The 25,854-nt window shown below is 38.9% G+C and overlaps 1 protein-coding gene across 6 annotated transcripts in view; it reads right to left on the bottom strand.

Annotated features, from left to right (window-relative positions):
• The window catches only part of LOC118426496 (serine/arginine repetitive matrix protein 2-like), a 155,702-nt gene that overhangs the window by 111,004 nt on the left and 18,844 nt on the right, over positions 1–25,854 (bottom strand). For 4 of the 6 annotated variants that reach the window (XM_035835937.1, XM_035835940.1, XM_035835943.1 and 1 more), the window contains exon 3: positions 12,320–12,397. The exons of 1 other annotated variant lie outside the window; for it this stretch is intronic. The gene's annotated coding sequence lies outside the window, so the exon portion shown is untranslated. Of the gene's footprint in view, positions 1–12,294; positions 12,398–25,854 lie in introns of all 6 variants that reach the window. One more of the 6 variants, XM_035835938.1, reaches the window with a different exon arrangement.

The raw sequence follows: 25,854 nt of genomic DNA, 5'->3' as shown, positions 1-25,854 counted from the left end.
GAAGATTGTATATATAATTTAAGGGACATGTAGTCTAGTAGATTTCAGTCTAGTAAAAAGTTGTTTCAAGCCAGTAGATCTTCTATGTACTTGCCCTAAACAGCAAGAGAATTCTTAAAACTTGTCTAACCCTGGCTGACTACATGTATGTGAAAATTTCACCTTTGAAATTCATGTAGTAACTCCAGCAATTTCACCTTTGAAACTACATATAGTAACTCCAGCAACTCCCAAACTACACAATCAAGTACAATCATGTAAAACCATGTCATATCATCTTTGTACAAAATGTGCTTCTGATAAAATCTGTCTATGGCTGAGACTCCTATGGGATGAATTTCGCACACTGCAATGTTTCTTATCATCAATTATTTAGAAGTCGATAACTTGAACAGAGAAGACTTCTGACCTATGTCTTTGGTGAGCATACATCTTATTGTCATACTTCGAGCTTTATACAACTTTTCATGTGATAATAATAGACACAAATGAAATCGTATTGATTGCAGCATTTGTTCATTATAAGGAATACGGTAAAAAAAACCTTTAAATTCATCGGGATCTATAATGTACTTTAGCAGTATAGGGTGAAAATGGAGTATTCGCTTTACAGTTGAAACAAGTCACACTCCACGGTCATGTAAGAACCAACCACACTCATCGAAAAAGAGTAGCGGGTCCTTTCCGGTGTGAGTGAATCAAACAAACAGACTGGTCTCCGGGTTGACATCTTGAAAAGCTATGGTCACCTGTTATGTCAATCCTTCCACAAACGTGGTAAATTTCAATAAATAAATAAAGAGTGGGGCGGAAAAAAATTGACAGCTAGAGATAGCCTGCCTGGGACTCGGATTTACGACATGGCCAGATGAATGTTGTGAACCATGCTGACCACAGACACATGGTCAAGCACAGGGGCAAAGGGCGCAGCTCTCTGGCCATATCACGCCTCATGACATTACATTACAGTGCTAGGGCTTGGTCCACTACAAAGACCATTGGGCTTTCAGCTATGAACAGGCTCTTTATAATAGGTAGGATTTTATCATCAGGAGTCCAAATTTCTTGGTGATTTGCAGTAAGCGATGTAGGAATGACTATTCTAGGGGGGGGGGGGTCCTGGGGGCATCCACCATCTATGGAGCAGGGTTATCGAGAATGTCACGTTGAACAAGTACATTCTAAAGTATCCTGAAGGGTAAAATTACTGTCAGAGATGTCACACCAGAAGACTGTGACCACCAACGTCCTAGTCGCATCCCTGGTCAATCATAATTTCATGCTTGCCAGAGGATCTGCTCCCCTGTGTAAGAGCATCTAGTACGTCCAATTTCTAGTTATTTTAAGAACAGCACGTCCAAATGATGCCTGGACTCTCCCCTGGCTGGCTACAAACCATTAGTATGTGTAAGGTGCCTACAGTAAACACATCCGACATGGTCCAGGAATGTAGTCTACTTCATTCTTTTGCAGTATGTCTCAGTAAGGCCGATTATCTACAACACGTACACATAGACACGCGTAAGGCACACGTATTAGTGAACTGTCATGGATCAAGACTTAACTGCAGACAGACTGACAAGTTACAACCTCGGTATGTCAAAGGTTCAGGTCCTTGTCATGTATGTCCAACGATGCCATTAATTACGATAGTTGATAGGCCGTCCATATGCACCCACACTCATGCATCACTCTTACAAAAACTATACAGGCTACAATGAAGATAGCATCACAGCAGAGTGCTATGCTGTTTGACTACACATGTTTTGAAACTGAAATCATCAAGCAGATTCTCTAAGACCCAAGACGACACTGTACATGTAACGTACCCCACGTCTAACCTCTAGGACATTTGACAACACAAGACGGATAAAACCACATCACAGATAGTACAAACCATCGCACCTGCTCCTCCTCAGAACATTCCCGTCGTGCTGAAATTGTGGCTAATCAATGGGTACCCCCTAGGGGGCAATTTGGCGGGCGGGACAGTCCACTTCTCAGAGAGGTAAGGGTTATGTTTTTGTATTATTCCTTTTTAACAGCTATCCATTTACGAAAGATTCTATTTTCATCTTTAAAATGGAACGTTTTGAGTGGTCATACTGATATATATAAGGTGTCGGAAATGGCACAAATAATTGGCAATACAACGCGATCCCTATAAGACAATAAGTCAACCCAACAGCAGAAGCATGGCAATTCTACAATTAAGCTTATTTGGAAGAGTAATGTACCGTCATCGACATGCGGCAGCCAATTTGATATATCTTATCCTGCGCTCTTGCCAACACTGACTGGAATATAATTGAGCCTTTCAACGATCGGAGATAACAAGATTCAAGTTGGGGAGTCACTGTATAGATCTGACATGGACACAGCACTGAAGTAGTTTTTGAGGAAAGATATCAAGTAACAAGCATGTAATACTAGAGGACGATGCCCAAATTTCTTGATGAAAATTAATGATACACCATAATTTTATATTAATCTAGATTTAAAAGCCTAAGATGAATAAGCTTATTAAGCTGAACATCTGTCGACTATTCATTTGGCCTGCTGTGTTTTGACAATGCACCACAAAGTCACCTATATTATCGGAAGTCTACAGGAATGAGTTTGATCACAACAAACCTATTTGTCTCTCTCTACCGAGCCGACATCTCCGCCATGATTTGGTACACAGCTTAATCAAACTTGCATTTTTCCACTAACAAAGAAAAGCCACTACCATTACAACAAATGTACTCTTGACTGCCTTTGCAAAACAGCAGTTACTCAAGCAACTGGATATAATAAAAACGGTCATACATTTCAGGTAGCATCCACTGCCTTTTGTCAGTGACACCTAGGAACTTTCGGTTACACTGAGAAAATATTGTTGAAGAGCAGGTTTTATATCCTAATCATGAATTGATATGCAAAGCAGGTGAAGACAGATATGTATACCACGATTTTACCTGGATTTCTAACCTGGATGTCTAACCTTCATCTATGTATCTTGAGAGCATTTTTAGCGTAACGGGCCATTACACTATAATTTGCAACCACCACGCTAAAATGAAGACCACTATGCTTATCTTCAACTAGCTTAGTGGTACTTTGCTATCATTTACTTGTTGGAAAATGTCTAATTAAATATGAAAAATGATGATATGCCTCTCCAAACTGATCAAGAAGTCAAATTATATGTGATGTTAACAGACTGAGTTATTTCACAGCTACCCTTATCATACCAACTTTTTACTCTACATTCTCAAAATCTCACAGTGGAAGGACCAAGACCTCCTTCCACACCATTACGCTAAAATAAAATCCTGGCTAGAACCCTGGTTACTACAGACACAAGAAATGGTAAAACTCAGAGGGTGAGTTTTTAATCATAGCACAATTTGAGGTACACATGGATAATCTGTCACTCTTACCAGACCTGACAAGTCCAAGCCTAGGCTAACAAGAAACACACAGTAGGCATTGATTAGACCTGGTTACCTGATCCTTAACAGATAAGTGTATTTACATGTTGCAAAAGTTTCAAACCACAGACAACTTTTTGTCCTAATGAATCAGTAGTTCCAGTTACATCTCAAAGAATAGATATGAATTTTGTTGACTAATAATATGATTTTAAAAATTGGCAATGGTCGTTCAACAAGCAGGCTCCTCAGAGGCGTGCTTTCTTTAATTTCTTCTTTCCATCATTTCCTATTCCTAACTCCACAACTTTCAGCACCAAGGAGAGACCTCAAACTTAAATCTTCAATTTCTCTGAATTTCTTTTTTTGTTTGAGTTGATTGCATTTGCTGACTGATGATTTATGATGCACTACATCTCATTCTGTAACTATTTCAGTCATGCAGGGCTTGGAATACATTTTTCTGTAAATCACTGTGCAAATTGTCAGAAATTTTACTTCAAACTTAAATCGTTAATTTCTCTGTTTTTCTTTCTTCTTTTCTTTTGAGTTGATTGCATTTACAAACTGATGATTTATGATGCACTACATCTCATTCTGTAGCTATCTTAGAAACATACATATAGGGCTAAGGAGAAAAACATACATTTTGCCATATTCACTACCTAAAACTTTGTATATCAGGCTACAGACATTGCTATCAAACTCTGTCTTCATGCTGATATTCATCAGTTATTTTCAAAAATTTGACAACATACAAATCAAATTCCTGTGGCCTTATCTTACAATGAACACATAACACACATTTTCATGCAAACGTGCATCCATTCAGGAACTAACGTACAATCTTATCCTAAAAGGGATCCATCTCTTGAATGCCTGCATTACAAAAGGCTATGTTCAAAAGCCAAAATATCCATCCCAAATTGACTAGCATTTTCCAGATTTAGATCAAGAGTTCTAAGAAATATATCCCTCTTCTAACGTAAAGACGGCATAATAGAATCTCCTACCTTCGCTCTCATTCCGCTATTTCTCGCGAAACCACTTCAGACCACCCAACCATCCCATCAGCGGTCGTAAAAATAGAACAGCAAATCAGTTTCTCCCAGAAACACTCATTGATTTCCCATTCCGAAATGTGGGTAGTTTTTGTTTCATACGGCCTGCCTTATGGTTTATGTGCCACCGACCCTTTATAGCCTGGCGTCGTCATATTGCTAGTAGCAAGAACGCATTCTCTCCAGAGTAATACATGAATATTCAGTGTAAAACACTTTTACAACGTGCCGACCAATGCTGATTGAATAATGGAAATCTTTTGGGTCAACCGAAATATGGTAGAAGATAACGTTAAAAGGGAGGTCAGGTAGATTAGAAGGAAAATTGAGATAATTGCCATTGATAGCCTCTTAATTGGAGTATCATTTCTGTGCCACTTAACTGCTTTCAACTTTCTCAATGGTTCTATACGTTTTTGCTGAGAAGAGATAAATTACCAAAAGTTTGGGATATAACGTTAGCGAGAAATGCCATACTTGTGGCATCAAAATTGAAGCATAGTGCACCAGAATAAATTTACAATTTAGGAATCTCATATTTTCTGCCATCTTTAACAGGTTGCTTAATACCCGTCACATTATCCACGATCTTCGGACGTATCGATGGAAGATCGGCCATATTTAAGATCGACAGAGGGTTGCACTATTTTTCACCTAAAAACCTTCCCTGTCACATATAAGCCATACTTTGTACCTTGTACAATTGTTGTGCAATAAAGTTATAATCATAAGCAAGGCTCGGGCAATTTCCTCAGAATCATAGTCCGATCGATTTTTGCCAAATTAATGTGTCAGGGGTATCAAAGATCTGTTGCTTGTTGACAACGTTATCAAAAACAGTCCATGGCACAAGACAGGGCTTTTTTTTCAAATGTCTTAATTGACTTTTTACTTCATCAAATTACAAAACTACCAAGAAATCAAACTAAAGACCAGAGCAACAAAATCAATACAGGGTCTCCTTTTAACTATAGAATTTAAAATAATTCTTGCGTTTCCCAGCATTAGTGGCCTTCAAATTAGTTCTAATCAGTCATTCATAATATACAGCTTCGGCCACACCAATTTTATTTGTTATTTCTTGGATTTTTTTCAGAAATAAATTGGTTCAGTCTGAAAAAAAAAAAAATTTTTTTAAGTCGGGTGTAGGAGAGATCGGACAGGAAAACCTAAACTTTCAACAATTATAGGGGGTCCCTGGTAGCAAAGTCCAAAGTTTGAAGAAAAAGAATGAACATACAATCCAAAATAGGCACCTAAAGCACAGTCATAGTTAATTAGAGAAAGGAGAGGCAGTGAAATTTTGTCAACACAAGGTGCGGCCATTAATTTGAAAAGTTTTGTTTTTTTTTCAAATCGGAAAAAATAAGGTCGGAAATCCGAGAAACGACAAATAAAATTGGTGTGGCCTTATGGTGACAAAATAGGCCGAGAGACAGTGGGACCTTATTGATTTTTGTCTCAGCTTTCCAGGTCATAAGATTTAGGGTGCAATAATTCCTTCCTAACGTATTTATGGGCGTTCAAACAGTTTATCATAAATACAAAATTTCAACCACAAATGCCAATAGAATTACACGTATGTAAAGGGAGAAAGTACATGACTTGTACGTTTCAAAAAATTCTTTAAACGAAAACCTATTATGCAGAAAACAAATTCAAAGAACTTTCAAAAATAGAAGTAAGTGTCCTATGCAGAAAAATAAGAAAGAAATATCAAGTCTATATCAAGTCGAATTGAGTTGAGGCTGGAAAGGGATATTACAGATTGTGACTGGTATGTTTTATGTGTATAATATTAGGTGCATTGTACTCACTGAGATCATTATTTCCTCTAAAATCTTCCAGTGTTTTTAGCAACCTTATTAGAATGCCTACTCTTTCCAACAAGTGTGCTGGGTTCTTTTACATGCTTGAGCCTCAAGTTGAAGTACATTGTATGGCTGTCCTCGAACACAGGACCTCAATACAACTTCCCTTCCGAGGGACATCCCTAACTGAAGCTAGGTACTCATTGCTCACCTGAGTTAAGTGAGGAAATTTGTGTTAAGTGCCTTTCCTAAGGACACAACTTCGAGGCATGTCAGGGGATTCAAACCCCGGACCATTTGTGTCTGCGCCCTACTACCCAACCACTACCCCAACACAACGCCACAAGTATTACAGCAGCAAATAAGTTGACCACAACAAATTCATCCTTGATACTAATATTTGTCGACTGTAAAATATAACGCTTGAGGCAAACGGTGACCCACAGACTCAGTAATGGAAGAGTAAGACTTTTCAATAGACTGGTAACAGTCGTGTTAAGAGATTGTGTCTTGTCACAGGCAGCCGACCGAGAGGACGGTAATCAGCGATGGAAAATGTCAGCTTGTCTGCGGAAATGTCAGACAGCCACGGTGCGCTCACGGACGTCAGAGGAGTTCCTAAAGACACAAATCACGGACGTCTCATCCTCTAACAACTGTCAATTGTCTGTCATTGTTATAATCAGGCTCTTTTGTGCTGGACCACTGGTTAGGATAATTGACAGGTCTTCCATTCTACAACTGTCTGTAAAGAATGATAGAAATTTGACAAACATTTTTTCTCTGGTATTATTGCTTTGAGAAAGATTTCCATAAGGCCTAGGAAAAAAATGTCGTGTTTCCTGTTTCCCTACCTACCCTAGAAAAACCTGCCGAGCCTAGACTTTTTTTTGGGGGGGTGGGCAGTGGAGTCATATAGCTTCCAGTTAGAATTTTTATTGAGCCTGCTTCCTATTGAAGTAAAAACACGATATCTGTCATCTAATGAAAGATAAATGCATCTTTTATGCACAACATGCAAGTTTGACATTGAAAGACACTTATGTCCTCATGCATTTCAGTTCAACTGTATTGCAATATGTCACACTAGAGTTTTGGCCAGCCTAAAAAAATTACAAGAAAAAAAGATAATCCCTACCACCCAATCCTATTTTTTCAGGACTGAAACAGGAAACACAACATTTTTTTTTTCTAGGCCCAATGAATGTTTCTTTTGACTGGAATATAAATCAACCGTTCTTGATAATGCTGGTTACCTACATGTATTCTTTAATCTTAGATCTCCAATTAAGATTCGTAGGCAATGCATTTAACCAATATATAAATGTATGATCCTGGCTTGCATCTAAAATATTGCACGGCTTCTTTCTTTCACATTATTCCTATAATAATGCTATGAAAACATTTGACAAAGATTAAGTGATCCAATCATTCTGAGCACACGGCAAACAACTGAGGTGTGAACTACTATATTGTGGAGCACGCAATCACTCTTTTCTTCATGTAACTCACTACACAATGGGCCCACCTGACCCACACAACCATGCAAACAATACATCACATCCATATTCATTAATAGGTTACACACAAGGAGGCAATTAGCAGCACCAGGTGTAATTAGCTCTGCTCCTATTCCAGAGGCAGTCTTCATGGATTGATTGATGGCATGAAGGAAGATTAGTTTTATCAAACAAGCTACGTCCTGGTTGCACAATATCTCTACACAAAGGCTTTCAAACCAGGGTTGTAGCCAGTGCCCGTCCTTTGACGGAATTTTGCAGCCGGGGACAGAAAAAAAATTTTCCCATTCCATCCCCTGTGCTGGACAAAAATCTATATGTTAAGTCAGTAAAGATATAAAAAACTGTCTCCCTTGTGTTACAGTTTTTCACCAAAACAGATGAACAGCTTAGTCAGAGCAAAATGTACACCTCAAAATGCAGGAAATAGCATTTCAGAGGGTCTAGATCTAAAACATTTCCAGGGGAGCATGCCCCCGGACCCCTTAGGAACATTGACTCAACTTGTGCCTTCGGCTCGACGTCTTGCAACTTCGGCACTCGATAGGATTCAAAATCGAGGGGACGGAAAATGATTTCTGGCTGGCTACAGACAAACCTGTTTCAAACCCTAAAAACCTATTGGCCATTTATTTTGCAATTTACTATTAACAATTCATGAGATAGCTGGATCAATTGGGGAACACAGTAAAGAGAAGACATGGCTTTTAAAAAATTATTTTTGACGCAATGTTTTCTGGAACGATTTAAGTTGATATTTCCAGAAAGGACAGATGTGTGCATATGGTGTTATGTATGGATATGTTTATGTTTATGAAGGTTAAGACATCCAGATAAACAATATTTACAGCCAACTCAATCGTAATCATTTTCAGAGGTTTTCTTTTGGAGATTTACAAAATTAAATCTCCAATTTTTATCCAGTTGTAGAGATTGAAATTGGCCTTTTAATGCTGTATGGATGTTCATGTCAACAGTACAAAGAAGATTTAGATGGAAGGTAAAATCATCAATCTTAGGGATTTTACTTATTTATGTTAATTGTTTCTTTGCAGAAACACTTTGCTATGAGTTGAAATCAAGAATAACATTGGCAATATTACCTTCACCTCAAATGTTCACCTCAAAAGATTTTCCAGCAATAGATTTCATTTCCTCCAAAATGCAAATCCTATAAGCTACTTGTGGGCTTATTGCATCCAGCTTATCAGCTTGCAGACAACACCCTAAAATCTGACGAATTGGCTTTTAATACCACAAGATGAAAGCAGGAAAGCCTAGCTATCATATTGCCTGTTTCTATTATATATGCACCAATTGGAAAAAGATTATGATTAGGGTTATGTGCCATAACCGCGCTGGGTGCTTGGCCCAGAGCCCAGATGTCCTGAGTTCATATCCTGTCATGTTACAAATCTTGTGCCCTTGGAAAAGGCACTTTATACAACCTTCCTTCTTCCGTCCAGGTGTAAAAATGGGTACCTATCGGTTGGGGAGGTAAAAGGCAGTGAAGGAGAGGGTTGTGCTCTGCTCTCAAATACCTTGCCTTAGCGATGCGTGTGGCGGAAGACAGAGCTAGATGGAGGAGGGTGGTGAAACAAATTGTCATGGTGCCCCAAAGACCCACTAGAAGGTCAAGGGATAGGTGAGGTGGTGAGAAACAGTAGATAACAACCTATTGTCCCTACAGGTAAAAAATAGGACTAACTTTATCTTTTATGCTTAGAAAAAAGGCCTCTCATACAATGTACTTTGTAGTACAGAACTGGAAATCTGGGTCAAATTCTACATTTCAATAAACAGATTGAATGGACCCACACAAACCCTCTTTCTTTGCCTATAGTTACAATTGGAATTTTCTCTGGCAGAAAACTTCTCAAATGAAACACTGAATGAAACTTTTAGATTTTTTTTTTACCACTCTAATGTCTATAGGTGAAACTCCACATATCATTCTATAAGGGCCTGAAAGGTGGAAAAATCGCATCATAATCAATAAACGAGTCAATAAAAGATATATCTGAGCGCCATCTGGGAAATATGTGCCATATGTAACTTGAGAAATTGGTTCTGACACAATTGATTGTGATTCCTCTGACTTAGCTGTGTTATAGTATGAACATGTTTTAAGACCGGTGCAATGGCCTAGTGGGTAGAGTGTTCGCCTTGCATTTGGTAGGTCGAGAGTTCGATCCCCGGCCGAGTCATACCAAAGACTTTAAAAATGGTACATGCTGCTTTCTCTGCTCATCACTCAGCATTCGGGAAAGAGTATGGAAGTTGAACACACACCACTACCAGTGGACTAGCCCCCCGCTGTAGTGATTGCGTTATGTGGCCCAGGGCTAAGGAAACAGAGATGGGCGCCGCCCTATGCGCCATCAGGCGCGGGAAGGGTTTAACTTTTTAAATGTTTTTAGCACAGAAAGTTTAGGCCTCCATTCTGTGCTGACTTGCCACTTCTCGAAACTCCACCATTATAACTCTTTAAGATAATTAGGAGTACAGCAGTCACAAGAGACTGCGAGGTAAGCAACTAATTCCACAGCCTCATCGATCGTACTACCATTGTAGTACAAACGGAAAGACGATCTCTGCAAGACCCTGTGAATGGAGAGATTTCGCTGATACAGCTAAGCTTTCTCAGCACTTTTTCCCACAAAAATGCCCCGCATTAGCCACGAAATAACAAGGAAAAGGACAGCAGGTGAGAGCCTAACCAACAATCAATAGGCTGCTGTGAATGGGTGATGGGGTGAATCCATGGGGAAATGTACTTCTTCTTATCACTACACGGCAGTGAATTGCCTGTGACGTTGCTGACTTAAGACTTTTTCCTGTACTGATTTTTTTGAGTTAAGTTACATTATCATTGAGTAACTTTCTCAAGCTTTTTAATAGCTGGGAATTTATCATAGGGTTCAAACTTCTTGATGTGCTGTGAGCAGGGTCTGGGAAAATTTTGAAATCTAACACCCTCTGAAATGCTATTTCCTGCATTTTGAGGGGCAGAATTTCCTGTAGACTCAGCTTGGTTCAATGCCATCTGTGCTAACTGTCTGGAGATCTTTACAAATTTTCATTTGTTTAATATCTTTACATGCCGATTTTTGTCGAATAGGACGGAATGGGCAAAATTTTTGTCCATCCCTTGCCGTAACATTCCGTCAAAAGGACAGAAGGACGGATGCTGGCTGGAACCCTGATGCTATGACCTCTTTCAATCCTGAACTATAAAGAATGTAAACTAGAGAGGAAACATTTTCAGAAAAATGCGAAATGTTTCCCAGCGGTTTTCATGGCCACTAGACGACCACTGAATTTTCATCATAGCAACTTTTTGATTACGCAAATCACCCTCTTCCCCACCATGACTTTTGATTGGATCCAGGAAAAAGATAAAAACGAATGTCGACAAAAACAGAATGTTTCCTTTCTGGGAAACATAACAATTGCTTTCCTCTCATAACCCTACAAACTTGAATCCATTTACAGTTCTCTCAGGAGTACACGGTGGCAATAAAACATTTTGCCACTGAAAAATTACTTCATATATTTACAAAATAGGTTCCAATATTGCAATCATCCATCAATATATCATAACAGAACCAACGGTTCCAAGCACACATAGATTGCGTTTAAATTATTATTGCAAACACTCACCAAATATCTCTACATCCAAGTTTACGTCCCTACTTCCAAGTTTAGTATGATTGGCCTGTTCCTTTCTTGTTTTCATTCTCCCATCAAATCCAAAAAACAGTCTCTTTCCTTCTCTTTTATGAATAATCTATTTTTCATTTTCCACTTTTATGAGCAAATGGCCCAGCTGCAGGGCAATTTGGGTCAGGTCAGATCGAAATGGGCCAAACAATGTAGTCAACCACATTTACTGCTCTAACAACTTAATGTGCAAGCATCAATCAATCTCAGCACACAAAATCAGATCTTCTACCCCACACCCAACCAACTATATTGAGTTTATATAGACGTCAGGGTTGTAGCCAGCCAGAAATCATTTTCTGTCCCCTCGTTTGAATGGCTTTGGCGCATCATTCCTAGGGGGGTCCGAAGGCATGCTCCCAAGGACAATTTTGAAATCCAGACCCTACGAAACACTATTTCCTGCATTTTGAGCGTTAAATTTTGTTCAGAGGACGGAATGGGCACAAAAATTTTCCGTCCCCATGCAAAATTCCGTCAAAGAACGGAAGGACGGGTGCTGGCTACAACCCTGATAGACGTATAAGCGATCCTAACAATAAATGTTATAGACTATGGGAAATCATTTACAATGACACGAAATGGAAGACCGATTTTTGCCACGGGTCTGTCAAATGCAGTATAACTGTGTTCAGTTGAACGTCCGTGAATAATTCATCGCTAATGCAGGCCAGGTTTAGTAACAGGAAAATTTCATGCTCAGTGGTAGTGATCTTGTAGAGTACACGCACGCTCCTGGGTCAACGACCGAAAAAAATCATACCTATTGGGAATTGTAGTTGTCCTACCTTTGACAGCTGCCTTATTGTTTCGTATCGATCAGTGAGACCGGCCGGACTTCCTTCGCAGGCACCCCTTGAATGAGTCTGTAAAAAACACAAAACAAAACAATAAATTGATATTCAATATGATACGTGTACAAAGAAAAGGAAAGTGATCTAGATCCAGTTTAGTTCACTGATAAACCATTCTTCCACTGGTCGTGACAGAAAAGCCAGGCGCTGCAGTATATACAATATTTACAGGTTCATTGTGCTGCCAGGAAAATTCCCCTAGTTCTTTTCGACTAACACAATGAATAGTCAACCACAGCTCAATGTCTCAAGGACTACAACCCTTTCTTAGCCAACAGCAAGAAACCTCCAAGGGCTAAGGAAACTGCAAGATGCAAGGAACTAGGAAGAAAGGCTTACTGCAACCAACAACTCTACACCCCTCCTCTTTTCAAGAAGAATCTTGGGTTCTTTTACGAGTGCTCCAGGTTTGGTACCCCTCAAACAAGGGACTTGCATCATTCCGAGGTAATAACATTCGTCAGTACAAACCGGTGGTGACAATAACGCCAATCCATACGGGATGGAAACTTACCACCAAGGATTAGTACATACATGATAAGCAACAGTAAAAGGCTTAATTACTACAGCAGGTGTAGACTTAGCATCAAGGGAGCCACAGGCTGTCGTGGTTTATGACTGTATTAGCACCATCATAAAAAGAAGGTGTATATCAGATACAGGCGTAATATCTTAGGCTTAAGGAATTTGCCATCAAGGAATATAATGCAATTTTCACATTCTAGTCGTTAGTCGTTAGCAGCTGGCCATATGGAAAGGGCTTTATGTAGTTTCAATATGGAACACTGCATTTGTGATCTCAATAACGTCAAAAGATACCAGTGTTAGATAGCAAAGTTCTTTATTTACAAGCACAATGTTTTTCAATAGACGACATTTCAATGGACAGTCATCTCTGCCCTGATGAAGGTGACAGATGGTTAATATCATTGAGATGTCGCCTGTTGCAAACATGTAGTTGTGTGAAAAAAGACTAAATGCTAATTATCAACTTATCTACAAACCTGATGAAACTATTCACAGAGATAAAGAGTACTGTGAGAGAATGAGATGTTTTGAATACAAGTATTTTAAGTTTTTAAGGGTCATCTTCCATTAAGCAACAGAATATCAAACTTTTTGTGAACTTGACTAATTTACAATTTGATATGAACATGACTTGAATGTGGAATTCTATTACTTGATACGAAGACATAAACTCTTAGTGAGACAGAGCACTGGGAGGACCTTGCAAATGACAGATCCAGCTGGAGATGCACACTGTCCAGGCAGCTAAAATCAGCAGAAACTACACTGGTTTGCATGGCAGAAGAAAAGTAGATCCTGCAAAACTGTGCAACAGACCTGAGTCAGCCTACAGATGTGGCAGAGACTGTCATTACTGTATAGGACTGTTAAGCAATAGCAATAGCTGTAGGCCTGATTAGGATTTTACCATGGTCAACATTGACCGAGAGAGGCCATACATAAACTCTTCTCCAACTAAAAAATTGGATTTATCAGGATTTTGGAGTCTGACTTTCTTAGTCTTCTCCATGGTCGGCTGCCTGATCCTATTTGCTTTGGATTTGTGACTTTCTGTACCTGTGATGTCAGCAATCGATCAAATGTTGATGGAAGTCTAATCTTTTTGTTGGAGAAAAGTTTATCTCTTCATAATGTCACCAACTGAGATGAACTTTCGTGCTAATTCAATATTTCTTCTGTATGCTGAGAGCTGAGTTTAAGAACATAATTTGTTGCTTGTTAATCTTCCATCCAATAACCTCAAAATTCACCTTCTGTGTAGTACATTTTTATCTTTACATTGGTTTACATGCAGATGGAAGAGGGTTTAAGCTGTAGAAAGATGGCACGGAGAATATTTCCATTCTCACAAATAATATTAACAACCTCCTCAATTTCAGCACCAGGGACAGTCATACTGAAGATAAGATAGGATCTAGGGCAAATTGATGGCATGTCAGCATGGATGGCAGATCAATAAGACAGTCGATACAGGCCCATTTTACGACCTGAAGGTAAGCCAATATAGCTGTGCCACTGCACATCACTGACAGCCAACACGTTCAGTACCAAGGGCTCAGTTGTGCAAGAAACACGCTCTTAGTCAGACATGCGTCATGGCATCATCTGGACGCACTTTTCTTAAAATAACAAGTAATTGGACGCACTAGACACTCTTACACTGGGGAGCAAATCCTCTGACAAGCATGAAATTCAGATTGACCAGGGATGCCACAAGGCCATTGGTGGTCACAGTCTTCTGCTGTGACCTCTTTCACAGTATTTTTGCCCCTTAGAATACCTTACAATGCACCATGATTTTAACTTTAAAATTCTCAAAAACTCTGCACCATGGAAGGTTGATGCCTCTGCACCCCTATCACCAGTCACTTAACGGAACTCAACAAGAAATTTGGACTCCTCCTAATAAAACCCTAGCTAAAGCCTGACAAGAAATAAGGCATTCGAATATGGTATAGTCTATTCAGTCATTGCTTGCAAAGTATTGGTACAACATCAATTTGGAAATATTCAAGAATTTGGCACAAACAAGATGTTTCAACGCATAAATACCAAAAAGACCACCACCTTTGTGCAACTTCAAACTTCAACATTTCTAATTGTTGGCTACTTTATTTTGAGACACTTTTTATCTTTAATTGCAATATAATATAATATCATAATATAGTACACTGTATCTCACCATGGTTCCTTTTTGGCTGTTTTTCAATATTGCCAGCCACATTTGTATAAGGAAATAACTGTCAGAATACTCTATAGTCTTTGTTCCAAGAAAGCTCATGGAACACTGCATGCTGTCATTAGCTTCATTTCAAGCTATTTGACGCAATTACAAGTACTCTAATCCATGCTCAAAGGATTGTGCACAGAAGAAGTCTCCAGATGTTGCATAACAAGCAGTTCCATACTTTTTATCTTGAAAAACAAGTTGTAACATAAGGGAATAGGTAATTGCACTGAAACTTCCCTCATGCTGTGAACTTAAACTTCATACTGTGAAAAAAATCAATGAGTTGCCATGAAGCTATCACTCCAAGATGCATCGTATCCCTCATGACAAGAGTATAGAGAAATGAAACTCATATCTTATTCCATTATAGCATGCATCTGGGATACAACTCTGGGCTCAAAATACTGGATGCAAATGCTTTTGCGCACCCAAAATGAACCTAGTTGAATATCTACACATTTGTGTAGGATTACGTGAACTTACATTTGTAAGATATTGTACACTACAAGTATATAGCATATTATTGACATTTTAGTGTCAGAAACAATAACAAAACATTTGTTGTATTACATGTACTTGTTTAACATCAGTATTGGTAGCGATGGAATTCTAGATTTAACCTCTGAAAAGAATATACAGTCAAACCTGCCTAAGACAATCACCCGGGGTGGTTGTTAGAAGGGTATTGACTCACGACATGCCTGATGCATAGTTTAAATGGTTTCTGTTGTGTTTAATGGCAAATAGCAAACAAATTTTGAACATAACATCATAAATCCGACGCAAACTGACCAAATTTGGCACAAAATTGCACTAGTTATCATTGAAAATCGATGACACCTCAAGATTTGAAAATGACGCGGTCGTTATGGACAGGGGTTTGGTTCAAGTTTTTGGTGGTCGCGGTCACGTTGGCCAGGTGGTCATCGTGAAGAGGTTGCTTAATGCTTACATGTACGTCAATGGGGAAAATTTTCTGGACCAAGAAAAAGCTGTCGTAATGGCCAGGTGGTCGCAAAAATGAGGTGGTCGCTTGGGCAGGTTTGACTGTATGTGTTTATAATTTGTAATGCTAACATTCTACTTTTAATTATCACATACTGTAAAAACAAGTTTCAGGCTAGTTGTACTACTAACTATGCTACAAGCTGGATCTTGAGCCCTGTCAACCAATAGTCTTCCTCCCTCTGGTACAAAGCACAAGACATCATCCACAGATTTTGAGACATAACAGAAGCAGCCACAATACCGCAGCTATAACCACAGTAATCTTTGTATGGTGCACTGTAATTGTCAATATGCATGCAATCTGACTCACTAGAACAAGAACAGATACACATGAGGACATTTAGTCTAGACAGCGTTAAAAAAGGCCGTAATTCGTCATATACAAGCAGACAGAGACAAACCAATTACAAGAAATTCAATTTCACAACCATTGATTAAAAGCGCTTAGAAGTTAAATGTACTGTGACAAAATCTCAGCTATAGCTAGTTGTGTACTAATATCAATAAACCATCACACGCAAATAGCAATCACTCAAAAACTCTTTCATACAAGTACATGTGATTAATCATAGTGTAATTGTTAGGATAAAATATTAAACATAACGATGAAAAGATTATGAAATTTTGACATTAGCATGATCAGCACATCCTTTCATCTTTGAAGATGGACCATTCTTGTCAGGTGTTGAGAAGGTCAGAAGATCAATGTCTTTACAAATTTTGAGCCTTATTATCAATCATAGATGTCAAAGAATTGGCCATGAACCTTTTTTTGATAGATTACAAACTACTGTGGGCCGGCTCAAGGCAGGAATCTATAGATATGTATTGTTTGAGAGTTTGTTTTTTGTTTAAATCTTTGTTTACCCATGAAAGCTCAAATCGGCACGTTTTTTTGTGAAACATAGACTAGTGGGAGGTGATGGATGAAACATGTGCTTTGAACGCAGTTTTTTGGCATCTGGTGCTGCACAGATAGATCATTTCATTTCCTGCATTGACGTTACCACTAGTTTGTTTGTTTGAACCTTTCTTCATTCATGAAAGCTCAAATCGGTATGCAGGCCGCTTTTCATTGAGGTCATGAGGGAAGAGGCAAGGGTTAGACAAAGTATAATACAGTTTACATCGTTCAAAGTCCTAATGAGTCTTATATTATCATTAAGTTTATTTCACATAGAAGTGTTGTTCTGGCTGTTGTCATTGCTATTGGGTGGGCCGACTACTCACTCTTTGCAGCCAGGGGCTGAATTGCGAGGAGCTTACAATAAGTAAAGCTAAATCACAAGGGTCTGGTGCAGCTGTCATTCAGCGCTACATGTAACTCAGGTGACCTCAATGAGACAGAATGGGCGCAAAATTGTCAACACATTATATCACTTCAAATTCTTTATTATGAATTTTAATAATTATAAGTTATGCTGACCACAAATATCCAGAAATACAAAGCAAGCAAACCCACTTCCACAAGCACATACATTACACGTAACGCTAGTTCACCATTATTCGCAACGTAACCTATATCCGTTTTACTTACAAACAGGGAATTTAGGGATAACAAGTCGATGGACAAAGGTTCCAAAATGCATTTCTGTTAGGTATTGCAGTTTGAAGCCACTGTCTGTCGACTTGATATCCCTAAATACCCTTATTTTAAATACAATGGATAAAGGTTACCTCGCGAATAAAGGTGAACTAGCGTTACACACACAAGCACTCAGACACGTTAAAAACCATACCTCCATTTTCTACGGAGGTAATGATACAGCAAGACCTGAAGTTTATCTGAGCCATCACAGCATTGATAAAGAGTACCCCGTGCCATGAGTAATGGGTTGTTGAGGACTACCCCGAGCATATCGGCCTTAACACTTATAATTTCACAGATACAAATCTGTGCCTTCAGCTACCAGAGGAGACCATGACACCGAAGGTTATCTGTTAATACATTCCATGTCCACAGGCTTTGGCAATATTCCAACATTTGATATAGGTTCATGTATAGGGTTCTAAAAAATTTTTCATAGCAAAGGGGTTTGATACAGAAGGCCAACTATGGTTGGTGCGAGCCGCACGTGAAGTCTGTTATATCTTTAGGACCCCAAAATATTTTAAATTCCATAACAACTGTGACAGTATTTCCTGCATTTTGAGGGACAAATTTGATAAAGTAAAGTTTTACCTTTGTTACAGGTTTATTTATAAGCAAAAGGTTATCTTATGAAAGATTAATATAAAGAGCCACAGAGTTATCACTGGACAGAAGAACCCCTACACCGGTTGACAGACAGCCTGGAGTCTAAATCACAGCATTGGCGGTAATTCACATGCAATAGAAAAAAATTCTTTGACAATCAAGAAAAATAGTCAAATTTCACTTTTTCTTACCTTGATGTCAAGTCTCTTGCTACTGCAACTTTTAAGGTAAAATAACGTAGCCCAGAACAAAATATGTCCTGCTAGACAACTTCCCGAAAAGGCGTTTAAAACTTGGTTCTCAAGAGAGCAAAATCCAATTTATAACATGGTAAATGGTATAGCAGTCAGCAGAAGCAGCATTGGTAGAAGCCCATCATACTTTATCCATCCAAGTACTGTAAATGCATTTAAGTTTGCACGGAAGCGGGAAAATGGACTTTTCAATGACATTAGACTTCCAATCCAGGTTCTGCTAGGCTCCTTAGTAGCATTAAAGTCACCATACAGTAAGCCTCTACTGCAGTGATGGGCAAACCTCCAATCTGGTTTTGGCAGTATCAGTTCAATGGCAATGACAAGACCTCCAATCCAGTTTCTACTAGGCTCCTTAGTAGTAAGTCACCAAACAGTAAGCCTTTACTACAGTGATGGGCAAACCTCCAATCTGGTTTTGGCAGTATCAGTTTGATGGCAATGACAAGACTCCCAATCTTTCTTCCACTAGGCTCCTTAGTAGTAAGTCACCAAACAGTAAGCCTTTACTACAGTGATGGGCAAACCTCCAATCTGGTTTTGGCAGTATCAGTTCAATGGCAATGACAAGACCTCCAATCCAGTTTCTACTAGGCTCCTTAGTAGCAAGTCACCATACAGTAAGCCTCTTCTGACTACTACAGTGATGGCCAAACCTCCAATCTGGTTTTGGCAGTATCAGTTCAATGGCAATGACAGGACTTCCAATCCAGCTTCCACTAGCTATGAATATATACTATTAGGCTCCTTAGTAGTAAGTCACCATACAGTGAGGCTCTACTAGCTACAAATGTACAGACAGTGATGGGTAAACCACCAATCTAGTTTTGGCAGTAGCAGTTGGATGGCAATGACAAGACTTCCAATCCAACTTCCACTAGCTCCTTAGTAGTACATGTAAGTCACCATTTAGTAAGCCTCTACTACAAATGTACAGACAGTGATGGGTAAACCACCAACCTGGTTTTGGTATCTGGGTCTGTAGCTATAGAAGTATACAGTATTCATCTCCCAACATGGAGTCCCAGTCTAATATTCTTGTGCTACCATTCACTCTACTTTAGATAAGGCCTTGGGAAAAAATGTTGTGTTTCCTGTTTTAGTCCTGAAAAAATTATGAGTGGGTAGGTAGGGATTTTTTTCTTGTAATTGTGTATAATACATATTACAATATAGCCTGTGTTTACACAAGCTCTCGCTGGCTGGAGTTAATTACCCCCTCCCCGGCGGCAGCAAGTACAATACAGTTGAACAAAGTAAACTGTAATGCATGAAGACACTTGTCTTTCAATGTCAAACTTTAAATTTTGTGCATATAAATAGAAATACATTTATCCTTCATTAGATACAGTAGGACAAACAGTGTTTTTACTTCAATAGGAAGCAGGCTGAATAAAAATTGGAAGCTATGTGACTCCACTGCCCAACCCCCAAAAAAAGTCTATGGTCGGTAGTTTCTAGGGTAGGTAGGGAAACAGGAAACACAACATTTTATTTCTTAGGCCTAAGCACAGAGTCATGCTTAGTCAATCCCATATCCATTTGCCTCAACTTCTGTCAATTGAAAATACCACTCTAACCTTACAAGTCGACTTAATGTAGTCTGTACACCAACAGCAATGTCACATGAATAATTAACAAGGCACCCATTTCTGCCAACACCAATATCAAGGGTGAGAAGTCTCAATGGAAAATGGCCAATTTCTTTATGTCTTTGTCCAAATAAAATCCATTCTGGGATGGTCCATTTGTATCATAGGTGGGGACGACCACATTATCGTCATGCTGCTTCCAATGGTAGTGGTATAAATGTAAATAGAATTTGCTTATTTTAGGAACATTACATCATACGAAGCAATAAACAAAAGTGAAAAATGCAACTTTAGAGAGCTGAGAAAAGGTAACAAGTAGAGGGACGTTTTTCAATAAACGTCTTTGTCGAGCTTTCTATTTTGTCAGACTTTCTTGTAAAGCCAAACAAGAAAAAAATGAAACATCCAAACCAGCAGGAACCAAACCTGTGCTTAAAGTTAGAGTAGAATGGTTTTGAGTAGGGGTGGGTACCGGTGCAGAAAATTCAGGTCCAGGTCTGGTTCAGGTCCAGAGAATCAGGTCCAGGTCCAGACCTGAACCTGGACCTGATTCAGTATGTGAAAACTTGTGAATGGACGATACTCGAAACAATGGTCAATTTTGCTACAAAGAAATCTGTTTCGTGGAGTATTTGCCTACCACTGGCGTTTTAAAATCCTACATGGCTAACTGCCTCTGTACGGTTGACTGTAAAACTTGGTAGAAATAACTGTAGACTCTATTCTTACTTTGCTCTTGTAATTTTCTTCGACCGGTGAACATGTGAATGCCTGAGACTGATCATACATGTATAATCTGTTCATTTTCTAATAGGTCCAACATCTGGTCCACCGAATTTTTTTTTAAGGTGCGTTTTTTCCGGACCGGTCCAATAAGAAAAACCGGTACCCACCCCTACCTAAGGACTAGATATGAGCTTTAGCACAAAATCAGACTTGAGGGGCAATCAATAAATTTGTGAGACTGTCCCTACAAATGGAACATTTCAATTACTTAAGTTAAGGCTGTAGGGTGTGCTTTTCAATAATGCTGCATGTAACGGCAGTTCCAACCTGGGTAGTTAATTGACACTTGGGGAAAAACTCTTTAAATGGTGCCCAGAGACATTGCCATAACTTTGTGTGTTCACCATCTGGGTCATTCTTATATCCAGGGAATAGTAGAATATTCTATTAAACTTTTAAGGAAATTGAATCAAGTTTGACATTACAACAAAAAAGTACTTACTCAAACAACGCAATATGATTTTGGAAACAATAAAAGTCTGTCAAAAATGACAGTTCCCCAAATCATATCCAGTTGCTTGAGTAACTGCTTTTTGATGTATCTTATTACCTGGATGTCTAACCTTTGTTGATACAAGTTTTAGACTATTATGAATGTTCAGATTGCCATCATTAGTCTTTTCTTAGTGGACCTGCATGCTATCTACATGTACATTTGTACATGTATTCAAATGCTACCTTTTCACATGCCATTGCGACAATCATGACATTATTTCCTAATAACACAGAGATTGTCCACCAAACTAGATTTTGACCTATACATTAGGGTGATTACACCGCCATCATGCAATTTGTTCCCACTTTGTAATCTTTTTACTTTCATCATGTGTTAATCCTAGACATAGTCCAGTGTCTTTTGGCTCTAACACATTTAGTAGTAGTATGAAGTAATACCCAGTATTTGATTATATTGTTGCAGGGCTCCCTGACACCATTGAGACTAAATTAACTCCTTGACTTGACTTGATCATACATTTGTACATGTGCATGTATAGACCAGTGCTGCTAGCAATTTCATAGCTAGCTTCAGCCAAAATGAATGAGCTAGCAATGATTTCAAAGCAAACCTGACATACAAATGTATGTGGAGAGCACTTTTTTGCTTGCAAGAGCATTTGACTAACAGACTGGTTAAATCAAATTTCTGTACATCCTCATTTATAATTCTTGCATACTTCCAAGTAAACAATACCTTTACATCTTTAGATTGTCACAACAGAATTCTCTTTTTTGTAAAAGGACAATATAAAAAGGGCGTTTATACCTGTGCCGAAGATATACTGATCTCTTATACGGTTCCATCCATGGTACAGCACTTGACATTGAGTTAGATTACCTGATGGGCAATACCTTATATTTTTAGATTGTCACAACAGGATTCTCTTTTTTGTCAAAGGACACTATAAAAAGGGCATTACCTGCGCCGAAGATATACTGATCTCTTATATGGTTCCATCCATTATACAGCACTTGACGTTGAGTTAGATTATCTGATGGGCAATACCTTATATTTTTAGATTGTCACAACAGAATTCTCTTTTTTGTCAAAGGACAATATAAAAAGGGCATTACCTGCGCCGAAGATATACTGATCTCTTAAATGGTTCCATCCATTATACAGCACTTGACATTGAGTTTGGTTATCTGATGGAGCGTTGCCGTTATCGGAAAGGCCATACACTGTCAACTATGACAGACAGTCGTAAGCATTTACTTCCCGATAGTCAAACAAATGTGACAGCTGATAAGCCCTGTTCGAATCCTGGCCCCTCCACAATAGTTCATCAAGATCAGGGGCCGTCAATAGCGGACTTCTGTCCGATGTGTCAAGTGTGGGACCAATAAAACTGTCATGCAGGTACGGTCATGCTGCTTTACAGTTTCTACCACGCTACCAGGCTTTTCAGTTCAGTTCACCAGGCTTTTAGCTAGGATTTTATTATAGAGGGTCCAAATTTCTTGGTAAGTTGTACACAAGTAATACAAGTATAGGCACCATTATTGTAGCGGGTCATCTTTGCAGCGATCTAACTGTGGTCAACTTCAATTTCCCACAAGGTAGTGAACACTAAACCCCTTGAACTTAAAACCAAGCAGGAAAACATGGTTTGCCAGCAGGCCGATTTGAGCTTTCATGAATAAACAAATAAACTAGTGGTAGCGTCAATTCAGGAAATGAAATGATCTATCTGCATAGCACCAGATGCCAAAAAACTACGTTCAAAGCACATGCTTCATTCATCACCTCCCACTAGTCTATGTTTCACACAAAAACATGCTCCACTTTCTTCTGCGCCGAGCTACGAATGCCGCGTTATCTCGGCCCTTTTGTATGAGACTGCTCTTGTAGGGAAGTCAGTCCATTTCAAGGCTGAAAGGCATCAGAGATGACTCCTCATCCTAAACAATAGAAGCTGGGAGAAAGGATTACAGGCGGGGAGCCAACGTGCTGACGTTGTAAGGGAACGCTGTCTCGTATTGATCGGGAGAATCAATAAGTCAAGAGGAGGCTGTCACGCGCGATAAATCATCCGGAATGGGGGTGAACTTCACTTTGACCTGGAGAAAGGGCACAATTTGAGTGCACAATGAAATGTGGACAGTCTGACTTACTCCAACCTTCTGCATGATCTACTTGCATGGGTTCCAAATAAGTGATGCGTTGTGCACTTTTGTGCACCGAAAATTGGCACTATGCACCTAGTTTACTTTTTTGTGGGTGCATTGGTGCACTAGGTTACGAATGTGGATTCTATGGATTCTCCTGTCGATTCGACAGATGAGCAGGCAGACAGGCACTTGCCGGTGAGTTCGGCGACCTGTTTGCCTGACCTGCACGTGACTTTTTTTGTCGATAAGGTTACGAATATAAAGGTACTATGAATAATATGTAAACAGATATACAGCATGTTTTTGCCATTTGTGTCCAGAAATTTTGCTGTATTGCTTGCAAGAAATTTTGACTTTAACTGTAGAACTTTAGATTAAAGCTATGAAGAGAAGCTATGAAAACAAAACGTACTGCATTTTTGCAAGAATGTTGCCTTTCTACTTGTACTTGTACTTGTATGATAGCAAGGTTTTAAAATTAGGTTTACCTATCACTATGTATACTGTAATTCACTTTGTCTTCTCGTTGCCAAACTTCCACAGTCCAAAATTTAATTTGTTCTCAGAACTAAAATGTTCACTGTGAACAAATTATTTGTTATTGTCACCAAGACGAATTATTTGTTATCGGTAATGATATCAAGTTCACGTTACAGTCATCACCGTGAAAACCGCGAACATAAATTAAAGTACACTGAAAAAATCAGAAATTACAGTACTTTATCAGATTCTTATCTTATAATTTTAGGCATTTAGGTTATACTAATATGCTGTATCTCAAGATTGAACACTAACTTCTTCATTTGTTGCTCATTTATTTCAATTTGAAGTTTTCCCCTACATATCATTTTGACAAGAAATCACTTTCAGGACCCCAACCTTGAAGCCTGAAGGATATACAATTCAATAGTTAAACTTTACAAGACAAGTTCCAATCAAGTACAGCTACCTCCGGAGGAAAATTCACTAAATGTCTGACCTATAATATGATTTCTTTCCTTCCCTATCTTAGACTATCACCCCTCATTGGATCAGGGGTCCCAGTATTCTTGGGAACCTTGTAATGAGTTTTCAAATGCCAATTCCATGTAGAGCCCTGGTTTCTCTCGGGGTCCGTATAATGAGTTTGAAATGCCAATTCCCAGTTGGGTTTACGGTTAGGATTTCGCCTCAGAATGACTCAAATTTCGTTTTAAGGTAGTAAAATTCTAATCTACACGTCTACTAGAAGGTTTCCGCTGAAGTTCAAAGTATAATGAGAAGTACTCTAGTTATGGGTGCTGTGATGTCACCCCTTAACACATGGATGTCATCTCTTGCCTACCAATTCTCTATTGGTTATGGGGTAATATACAGTTAGAAAGAAGGTTAAGAAAAAGCTCAAGTATACACACTTTTAGGTGAAACGGGGAGGACCTATACTTGAGGAACACAAGAAAGAGGCTAAGAACTTGATCACTACAAAGTACACTAGATCCCCAAAAAGAGAGGCACAGATAGAAGAAAAGAAATCCGCGGTCACAGACCATGTTGCTAGAAAGAAATGCATTATTGACTGGGGGGGGGGGAGGGTTTTAGACAGAGAAGACAACAGGCGAATCCGTTGGATTAAAGAACTTCAAGCAGAATGGATAAGAAAGTCCACCTCGGTTATGAACCGGGACAGGGGGGGGGGGTACAAGCTGAGCCACGTTTGGGATAGTGTTGTTGCTGCAAAAGCGCCACTTACATCGGCTACATACATGTATAGCGGCAAGAAGCAGAACTCCAGTTAGAAGCTCTGAGGAAGATGTGAGGTGAGGTGAGATAAACTGGTTGTGTAAAAGAAAACTCTTATGTGTTAAGAAAAGTGTTTGCTCATAATACTGTACTGGATACTGGGTGCATAAATCGCTTTTGAACAAAACAGCCAAACAAAGAGTATGCCTTAAAAAAATAGTGAATATAGTTCTCAAAGAGACTAGACAAAAAAAATATCATTAATTTTCTTCAAGTTTATCATAATAGATATACCGGAAGTGCCAATAGCACATGTACTATGGAAGTGTTGAGATGGTGGTTGAAGCTGTTAAGGATATTTTTAAGGATGTACTATTTCCCAATTTTCTTTAACATCTAAATCTCCTTTTAACTCTTCAGTACCCAATTGCACAGTGTACATTTTTGTACCAGATCCTTGTAACATGCCAAGGTATTGAATTCCTATACAGCAGTATAACAGGTCACTACTGATAAAGTAATAACAAAATGTAATACTACTAATA

Source organism: Branchiostoma floridae, chromosome 11 (genome assembly GCF_000003815.2).
Source record: "Branchiostoma floridae strain S238N-H82 chromosome 11, Bfl_VNyyK, whole genome shotgun sequence".
Lineage (NCBI taxonomy): Eukaryota > Metazoa > Chordata > Leptocardii > Amphioxiformes > Branchiostomatidae > Branchiostoma > Branchiostoma floridae.
The sequence above is the reverse complement of the archived record's forward strand: the minus strand, read 5'-3'. Positions and strand labels throughout refer to the sequence as shown.